At 40.2% G+C, this 10,335-nt stretch overlaps 1 pseudogene; it reads right to left on the bottom strand.

Moving 5' to 3' along the window:
• Window positions 1-8,016: 8,016 nt before the first annotated feature.
• On the bottom strand, window positions 8,017-10,087 carry LOC116914618 (annotated as a pseudogene).
• Window positions 10,088-10,335: the final 248 nt, after the last annotated feature.

Genomic DNA, 10,335 nt, shown 5'->3' with positions numbered 1-10,335 from the left:
ACCTCTAGGGTCCACTGTACAGAAATAGGGCTAATTCAATACAGTTTGAATTTGACAATAATTTTTGGAACTCTGGAGAGGTTTATTCAAATATGACCTGTATGAAGCAGGTCCAAATGGGCCAATATGATAGCTATTCAGCCACCACGAGCAGGAAGATGTCAGAAGTTACAAAGGAAAAAAGGTATCAGTCTAGAAAATGGCATAATACAATGGAAAGACAAAGAAGCATAAAGAAAAAGAAAAAGATAAAAGAAATATTGCCAAAACTTAATATGGCAAAACTGATGTGTGACAGGAAGTAGGTACAGGAAGATTCATGTCTGAAAATGAGATTTGAAGAAGATGAGAAGTCTCCAGGCAGCAAAGCAGGAAAAGCACCCCTCAGATGTCACAGATATACCTATCAATGTGCCTGTCTCTATCTATAATGATAGAAAACAAATAAGATTTGGTAAAAATCAGCAAGATTTTATGACTGTCATAGGGAAGGAATTTGTCAAGTGCTGGGTCTTGAGACCCAACTTGGTTTACTTTTCTTCATTTTGGAGCAGATACATGTTTTTAACTAGCCTTTCGTGGTTGGTCTTATGGAAACTTTTGATACCCCCATATTCTTGTGGATTCCTTTAACTTATAATGTTCTGCCTTCAAAGAGTATATTACATTTGAGTGATCTGACTTTAGATCATGATCAAGATCATAACTTTAGATCAAGGCTTCTGGTTGTAGACCTAAAATATTGCAACATATTTAATTGGAGATATTGTCACTGTCTGTACAGCATGTTTGTTCCGACAGCATGAGGGTCTGAGCTTGACTATCAACACTCATATAAAAATGCTAAGTATGATAACGTGCAGCCATAATCCCAGTGCTAGAAAGGAGAAGCCAGGAGGATTAGAACCAGTCTAGCCAATCAGTGAGCTCTGTGTTCAGTGAGAGACCATGTTGCAAATACTAAAATGAACAGCTATAAAGGGAGATGCTTACCATTGACCACATATACATCACACACACAAACACACACACACACACACACACACACACACACACACACACACACACACGGAGCATCTTCCATCACTAAACAAAAGAAGTAAGTTGAACTCAGAATGTTTTAAGGCACTGGACATTGACTGGGATACAAGAGACTGGATTTTCTTCTCAGTAATGTCAAGAAAGTACCTCCAAGGATACAAAAGGAAATCTAGCTGTTAAAATACCTTGTGCACTTTCCTCATCAAGAAGAAAACAGACAAATACACTAAAGACACCCTGTGAATTTCTATCAAGTTTTCAACATACCCAATGTGCCTGAATGCCAGCAGCTGATTCAGCTGGGTTTTCTTCCCTAATGATTAAAGAATGTGAGTGACATAGATCTTTGTTTTCTTACCAGATGGGGTGGCTTGTGTTTATTTTTCCCCTAATACTCTAGAAGGAAGAAAAGTAGTTAAGCTTTCTAAAATGACAAATCTCTATTTTTAAATGATTTTGAAAAGCTGATTAACTCATGTATATTATTGCCTCTGTTTCATATTAAATGAATATTTATATTTTAAAGGCATGAATAAAAAATTATTTTGTAATATCTGGTTAGTGGAGTCTCTGAATATTGTCAAGAGGTCCTCAGTGCACAATCCTAGGGATATAAATAAGGTGGAGTTTCTGAGTTCTTAAATTGTTCTTTGAAAAGTGAAATAAGGAAACTCTTAATTAAATACAATAATAATTGGATCTCCCACTGACACTAAGGTTTTCCCACAAGAAAATAATGCAGGAGAAACATTAATCAAAGGTTCTTAAGAGTGATGTGACAATGATTGCTAATTTAAAATAATAAAAGTACTTCAAGGACTCGTTAATAAAACCACCACCTATATGAGAGACATATGCCTCTCTCTCTCTCTCTCTCTCTCTCTCTCTCTCTCTCTCTCTCTCTCTCTCTGTGTGTGTGTGTGTGTGTGTGTGTGTGTGTGTGAGAGAGAGAGAGAGAGAGAGAGAGAATCAATTACTCAATTTCTCATGTATTGAAATCAATGCCAATGAGAAAAATTCAGTCTCAACCTTATTCAACTCCTCAAACGAACTATTCTATATTATACATTAATATGTAGGAGACTCTCATTTTCTTCTAACAAAAAATGTATCTTCCTTGGAATATTTAATATCTCACTGAGGCACCCATAGAAAGACAGTGGGATGTTGAATATCTCTTAATGAGACTTTTTGATTGGGGCTTACATTTAAAACACAAGTCCTCAAACTATACCTTAGGTACTCACAGGAACTCAAGGAACTCCTTGGGATTGCCCAAGGAGTATGTACACATGAAACAATATAGAGTTTCACTTTTTATGTTTTCCATATTTATGTTTTATAAATCTGCCGTCTGATATGTTCAGTGTTTGAGTTAACCTCTATCCTTTCTCAACTCCTGTCCACAGCCAGCTCTCAGCATTCCTAGTCTTACTACAAGGTATTGGCCCAAAGAAGAAAAAACTTAATATCAACCAATCCATCCAACATATTGATAATCTGAGAGAAAGATTCATATCTTTTTCTAGTTTTACACATATTTAAGATTTGATTTTCAAAAAAGACGGTTTGGGTCTATTTTGGAATTTATTTTTAATGTTGAATTATTTTATTCTGTAAAAGGTAACAAAATATACAAAACAAAACTTTCCCTTTTTAAAACTGATGTTACAAACCCATATCATCACATATATAAATACTATTCTCTAGCAGAACACTAGAGCTAACAGCTAATCATGAGAATTTTGTATAGGAGAGTCCTGTACCATAAACTCTGAAGGACTGACGTAGACTCTGCCAGAGGTTGGGAGGAAAGAGACTGTGTGGGGGTCTGATTTAGACTTAAATTTCAAAATCATTTCACCCCTCAACAGAAAGAGATGAATCCTTCATACAAATCAAGAACAAATTCAATTTGAGCTCATTGTAAAACTAGAGAAAGTATAGCACCAATGTGTGATCCACAGTGTTGTCCCAAGTGACACTGAATCTTGTGTCATAAAGGCCAGCCATCAGCACAGGAAGTGATTCAGTAGCTGTCATAAAAAAATCTGGCCCAGTAACCCCTTCCCCACTCCCCCTGCTTCTATGAGGATGCTCCCATTCCCTCCCATCCAGCCACTCCGACAACAACACCACAGCATTACCCTATATTGGGGAAACAAGCCTCCACAAGACTGAAAAAGAGAAGGAGTCTCTCTCCTCTCCTCTCTCTCCCCTCCCCCCCTCTCTCTCTCTCTTTCTTCTCTCTTGAAATTTGCCTTTAAATTTTCCTCTTTTTTTCCTTTATTTTATTGAATTTTTTTATGTAACTTTCAAATGTTATCCCCTTTCCTGGTATCCCATCCATAAACCCCTAACCCATTCCTCTTCCCCCTTCATCTATGAGGTATGAGGGTGTTCTCCCACCCATCTACACACCCCTTCCCGCCTCCCCACCCTGACACTCCCCTACACCAGGGGGAGTGGGATAGGGTCAAACCTTGGCAGGAACAAGGGCTTCTCCTCCCATTGATGCCCAAGAAGGTCATCCTCTAATACATACACAGCTGGAACCATGGATCTGTCCATGTGAACTCTTTGGATGGGGCTTTAGTTCCTGGGAGCTCTGGTTGATTGGTACTGTTGTTCTTATGGGGTTGAAAACCCCTTCAGCTCCTTCAATTCTTTCTCTAACTCCTCTAATAGGGACTACATTCTCAGTTCAATGGTTGGCTGCAAACAGCATCTGTCATGGTATTTGTCATGCGCTGGAAAAGCCTCTCAGGACACAGCTTAATCAAGCTCCTGTCAGCATGCACTACTTGGCATCAGCAATATTGTCTGGGTATGGTGGCTGTATGTATATGGGCTGGATCCCCAGGTAGGGCAGTCTCTGGATAGCCTGTCCTTCGATTCCTGCTCCAAACTTTGTCTCCGTATTTCCTCCTATGAATATTTCCATTCCCCATTCTAAGAAAGACTGAAACATCCACACTTTGGTTGTCCTCCTTCTAGAGCTTCATGTGGTCTATGGATTTCATCTTGGGTTATCAGAGCTTTTGGGCTAATATCCACTTATCAGTGAGTGCATACCATGTGTGTTTTTTTGTGATTGGGTTACTTCACTCAGGATATTTTCTAGTTCCATCCATTTGCCTATGAATCTCATGAAGTCATTGTTTTTAATAGCTGAGTAGTACTCCATTGTGCAAATGTACCATATGTTCTATATCCATTTCTCTGTTAAGGGACATCTGGGTTCTTTCCAGATTCTGGCTATTATAAATAAGGCTGAGATGAACATAATGGAGCATGTGTCCTTGTTATGTGTTGGAGCATCATTTAGGTATATGTTCAGGAGTGATATAACCTGATCCTCATGTAGTTCTATGTCCAATTTTCTGAGGAACCTCCAGACTTATTTCCAGAGTATTTGTACCAGTTTGCAATCCCACCAACAATGGAGGAGTGTTCCTCTTTCTCCACATTCTTTCCAGTATCTGCTGTTACCTGAGTTTTTGATCTTAGCCATTCTGACTGTTGTGAGGTGGAATCTCAGGGTTGTTTTGATTTGCATTTCCCTGATGACTACAGACATTAAACATTTCTTAAGGTGCTTCTCAGCCATTTAATATTCCCCAATTGAGAATTCTTTGTTTATCTCTGTACCCCCATTTTTAGTAGGGATATTTGATTCTCTAGAGTCTAACTTCTTGAGTTCTTTGTATATATTGCATATAAGCCTTCTATTGGATGTAGGATTGGTAAAGATCTTTTCCCAATATGTTCTTTGACATTTTGTCCTAATGACAGTGTCCTTTACCTTACAGAAGTTTTGAAATTTTATTAAGTGCCATTTGTCAGTTCTTTATCTTAGAGCATAAGCCGCTGGTGTTTAATTCAGGAAATTTTCCCCAGTGCTGATGTGTTGGAAGCTCTCCCCCAACTTTTCTTCTAATAGTTTGAGTGCATCTGATTTTATGTCAAGGTCCTTGATCCACTTGGACTCAATCTTTGTAAAGGGCCATAACAATGTATAGATTTTCATTCAATGTGTAGATTTCATCTGACTACCAGTTGAACCAGCACAATTTGTTAATAATGCTCTTTTTTTCACTGAATAGTTTTAGCACCTTGGTCAAAGATCAAGTGACCATGGGTGTGTAGGTTCATTTCTGAGTCTTCAATTCTATTCCATTGATCTAACTACCTGTCTCTGTACAAATAAAATACATTTTTATCACTATTGCTCTGTAATACAACTTAAGGTCAGGGATGGTAATTTCCCCAGAATTTCTTTGATTGTTGAGGATAGTTTTGGCACTCCTTGGTTTTTTCTTATTCCAAATGAATTTGCAACCTACTCTTTCTAACTCTATGAAGAGTTGAGTTGGAATTTTCATGGGGATTGCATTGAATCTGTAGATTTCTTTTGGCAAGATGGCCATTTTTACTATATTAATCCCTTCATTCCATAAGCATATGAGATCTTTCCATTTCTGAAATCTTCAATTTCTTTCTTCAAAGACAAGATGTTCTTGTCACACAGATCTTTCACCTTCTTGGCTATAGTCACACTGAGGTATTTTATATTATTTGTGACTATCGTGAAGGGTTTCAATTCCCTAATCTCTTTCTCAGTCTGTTTATCTTTTGAGTAGAGAAAAGCTACTGACTTGTTTGAGTTCATTTTATATCCAACTACTATGGTGAAGTTGTTTATCGGGTTTAGGAGTTCTCTGGTGAAACTTTTAGGGTCACCTAAGTATACTATATCATCGGAAAATAGTGATATTTTGACTTCTTCCTTTCCAATTGGTATTCTTTGACCTCCTTTTGTTGTCCGATTGCTCTGGCTAGGATTTTGAGTACTATATTGAATAACTAGGAATAGAGTGGGCAGCCTTGTCGAGTCCTTGATTTTAGTGGGATTGCTTCAAATTTCTCTCCATTTAGTTTTATGTTGGCTACTGCTTTGCTGTGTATTGCTTTACTATGTTTAGGTATGGGCCTTGAATTCCTGATCTTTCCAAGACTTGGAACATGGAGGAGTGTTAAATTTTGTCAAATGCTTACTCAGCATCTAATGGGATAATCATGTGGATTTTCCCTTGATTTTTGTTTATAAAGTGGATTATGTTGATGAATTTCTGTATAGTGAACCAACCCTGCATTCGTGAAATGAAGCCTACTTGATCATAATGGATGATTGTTTTGATGTGTTCTTAGATTCGGTTTGCTAGAATTTTATGAATATTTTTGTGTCTATATTCATAGGCGAAATTGGTCTGAAGTTCTCTTTCTTTGTTGGGTCTTTGTGTGGTTTAGGTCTGGTAGTCTGTCTTTTTATTGGTGAATCAAGTCCATTGATCAGGACTCAATTTGATTTGCAAGATCAGGGACTAATGATTGTTGTTTTCTGTCATTAGGTTGGAATCATGATTGTGTGGTTGTCTTCTTTTGGGTTAGTTGAAATTAGATTACTTTCTTGCTTTTTCTAGGTTGTAGTTTCCCTCTGTCTATTCGAGTTTTCCATCTATAATCTTTTGTATGGCTGGATTTGTGGAAGATACTGTGTAAATTTTGTTTTGTCGTGGAATATTTTGATTTCTCCATCTATGTTAATTGAGAGTTTTGCTGGATATTGTAGCCTGGGCTGGCATTTCTGTTATCTTACGGTCTGTATGACATCTGCCCAAGATCATCTGTCTTTCATAGATTCTGGTAAGAATTCTCAGGTAATTCTGATAGGTCTGCCTTTATATGTTACTTGACCTTTTTCTCTTACAGCTTTTAATATTCTTTCTTTGATTTGTGCATTTGATGTTTTGACTATTTTGTGACAGGAGGAATTTCTTTTCTGGTCCAATCTATTTGGAGTTCTGTAGGTTTCTTGTATGTTTATGGGCATTTCTTTCTTTAGGTTAGGGAAGTTTTCTTCTATAATTTTGTTGAAGATATTTACTGGCCCTTTAAATTGGGAATCTTTGCTGTCTTCTATACCTATAGGTTTGATCTTCTCACTGTGTCCTTGATTTGCTGGATGTTTTGGGTTAGGAGTTTTTGAGTTTTGCATTTTCTTTGACTGTTGTGTCAATGTTTTCTATGGTATCTTCTGCCCCTGAGATTCTCTCTTTATCTCTTGTACTCTGTTGGTAATGCTTGCATCTATGACTCCTGATCTCTTCCCTAGGTTTTCTATCTCCATGGTTGTCTCTCTTTGTGATTTCTTTATTGTTTCTATTTCCATTTTTAAATCCTGTGTGGTTTTGTTCAATTCCTTCATCTGTTTGGTTGTGTTTTCCTGTAATCCTTTAAGGAATTTTGGTGTTTCCTCCCTAAGGGCTTCTACCTGCTTACCTGTATTGTCCTGTATTTCTTTAAGGGAGTTGTTTATGTCCTTCTTAAAGACCTCTAACATCATCATGGGTTGTGCTTTTTAAATCCAAATCTTGCTTTTCAGGTGTGCTGGTGGTATCCAGGGCTTGCTGTGGTGGGAGAACTGGGTTGTGATGATGCAAAGTGGTCTTGGTTTCTGTTGCTTAGGTTCTTGCCCTTGCTTCCTGCCATCTTTTTATCTCTAGTGTGAGCTGGTCTTGCTGTCTCTGACAGTGGTTTGACCCTCCTGTAAGTCTGTATTTCAGCACTCCAGTGGGATCTGGATACAGAGAGCTGTGCCACAGGGTCAGCTCCAGTGCTGACAGAAACCAGAAGGATTCTCTCCCAGACTGCTCCTTGGTTCCTGTGTCCAGAGGGCTCCAGGTGGGTTCTTCTTGGGACAGGTATGTGAGCAGAAGTGGTGTTCTGACCTGTGCTCCCAGATAGTCTACACCTCTGAGATAACAGCTCTCTCCCCACAGGATCTGGGCACAGAGAGCTGTGGCACCAGGTCAGCTCCAGGCACAGACTGGCAAGGGAGTTTCTAGACTTAAGAACCAAGTGTGACACCTGCCTACTGTGAGGTGCCCCATGCTTTTGGTCCCAGCCTGGGCTCTACATGGCCTTGAACTGGCAGGTGTGCTGCTTGGTGTTTCCTTGCCTGATCTGCCAGAGCGCCTTATACTTGTCATGGCCTTTCCACATGTTCTCATTGTAGATGATGTCATTGTGGCTTCTCTTATTCTCATCCCAGGCCTAGAACAACTCATTGCTCAGAATTAGCAGCTGCAAATTTTCCAAATGTTCATTTTTCTCTGCCTCAGTGATCTGCTTCTCCTCTTTGATGTCATCTAGGATGCCCTCACTGGAGAGTTCAACCCTGTAGCCCATGGTCTCTGCTCTCTCATCCTGCAGTCCCTCCTGCATATGGAAATCACGGCCCACACACTGGGGGTGGTAAGGGTGGGGGTTTTCATCAATGGCTGCAGCTCCTCCTTGATCTTCACCAGGTCATTCTGGGCTGCTTTAGCCCAGTTCTGCCACTCCTCCATGTTGACCTCCTTGCACCTCCTTGCCTCCTCCAGTGTGAAATCTTGGCCCTCTACTCTGCCAGCTCTGCAGCAAGCTGTTCCTGACTCTTTATCTGATCCTGTACCTATCTCTCCAAATCTTCCTTGGCCTGGGTCAGCCTCCAAATGTTCAGCCTCTTCCTGAGCTTGCCTCCTTTCTTCCTCCAACTGAAAGACCTTTTCTTTTTTTTTTTTTTTTTTTTTCTTTTCCATCTTTATTAACTTGAGTATTTCTTTTTTACTTTTCGATTTTTATTCCCAGGCCAACATCCCCCTAACCCCCCCCCCTCCCCTTCTATACAAGCTTCTCCTCCCCATTCTCACCCCATTACCACCCTCTCCCCAACAATCATGTTCACTGGGAGTTCAGTCTTGGCAGGACCAAGGGTTTCCCCTTCCTCTGGTGCTCTTACTAGGCTATTCATTGCTACCTATGAGATTGGAGCCCAGGGTTAGTCCATGTATAGTCTTTGGGTAGTGGCTTAGTCCCTGGAAGCTCTGGTTGGTTGGCATTGTTGTTCATATGGGGCCTCGAGCCCCTTCAAGCTCTTCCAGTCCTCTGAAAGACCTTTTCAATCTGCTCAGAGAACTCTTTCACTGCCCTCTTGGTCTTCTGCTCATAGTCCTGCAACCAAAGCATCATCTCCTCCTCCTTCTAGAGCATCTGTTCCTTTTCTCTTTCTACAATTTCTCTCCTTTTCTTGGTTTCCAACTGCTGTCACTCTAGCTACTTTTGGTGCTTCTCCTCCAAAGCCTGGGCCTTCTTCTGTGTCTTGATGTTATCGGGCTTCCTGTGGCTCATATACAGCCCATGGTTCCCCATTCTCAGGTGGGGAGCATAGAACACAAAATAAGGTGCCTTCTTGACAAATGGACTTGATGACAGACTTCTTGTTCCTAATTTCACTCCAAGGGAAGCCAATCTTTAGGATCAACTTGTCATTTTTTTCATAAATGTTAAGTTCAAGGACATAAACTCCAAGCCAAAGATCTGTTCCTTTCTTGTTTTTGATCTCGAAATAGTTGATCCCATACATTTCCAAGTCCTGGGCAATCTTCAGATATTCTAGCATACCACTGTTCTTGAGCATCCCTTGGTGTTCTATGTGCCACACATGGATCTGGTTCTCCTACTGGTCCCTGCTAAGCTTGAGCTGGCTCATGACTCTCTAAGGGATCAGTTATTCAGACCTGAGGTACCCAGACTTCTGCATTTCCTTGTTCTAATCTCCGAACTTGGCCTGAACCTCATAGAACCCCAGGAGCATGAATGTCTCTGGGGAAAGTAGATCTTCCTTGACTTGCAGGAAGAAGAGCTTCTGTGTGATGTCCTGGATGAGCTCCTCAGCTACTCCCTCAGGGTAGAGCATGGCTCAGAATTTGAACTGGACAGGGTTCTCCTTTCGAATTTCCTATGCAGAGACCTTTTTATCAAGTTTCAACCAGGCAGGAAATCCTTTATTGTCTACATACTGTAGGCCAAAGTACCACACTTCCCAGAGGCCAATAATCTTTATCACCTGATCAAAGACCTGCTTCCTGGTGGTGTTTGGCTGGATGACAAACTTCAGTTCCACACGCATGGTGGTTAACTGGACATTGATTGACTTGGGCATCTTGGCTGGCTGATGGCTCTGCATGGGTCCTCAGCAAGTCTGCTGTGCAGTGATGGTGGAGACTTGTTGGGACCTGCTGGTGGAGGCAAGCCCTCTATTTTGGAATATTTTTAATGGTGGAAGTGGAAATATTTTTGTCAACCAGAGCATAGCTGCTGTAATTCTCCAAAAACATTGGATCATCACTGAGACATCGAAAGAAGACATATTGATTCTTTTTTCCTATAAAATACACTAAACAAATGGCT

This window comes from Rattus rattus, chromosome 13, assembly GCF_011064425.1.
Source record: "Rattus rattus isolate New Zealand chromosome 13, Rrattus_CSIRO_v1, whole genome shotgun sequence".
NCBI lineage: Eukaryota > Metazoa > Chordata > Mammalia > Rodentia > Muridae > Rattus > Rattus rattus.
The sequence above is the reverse complement of the archived record's forward strand: the minus strand, read 5'-3'. Positions and strand labels throughout refer to the sequence as shown.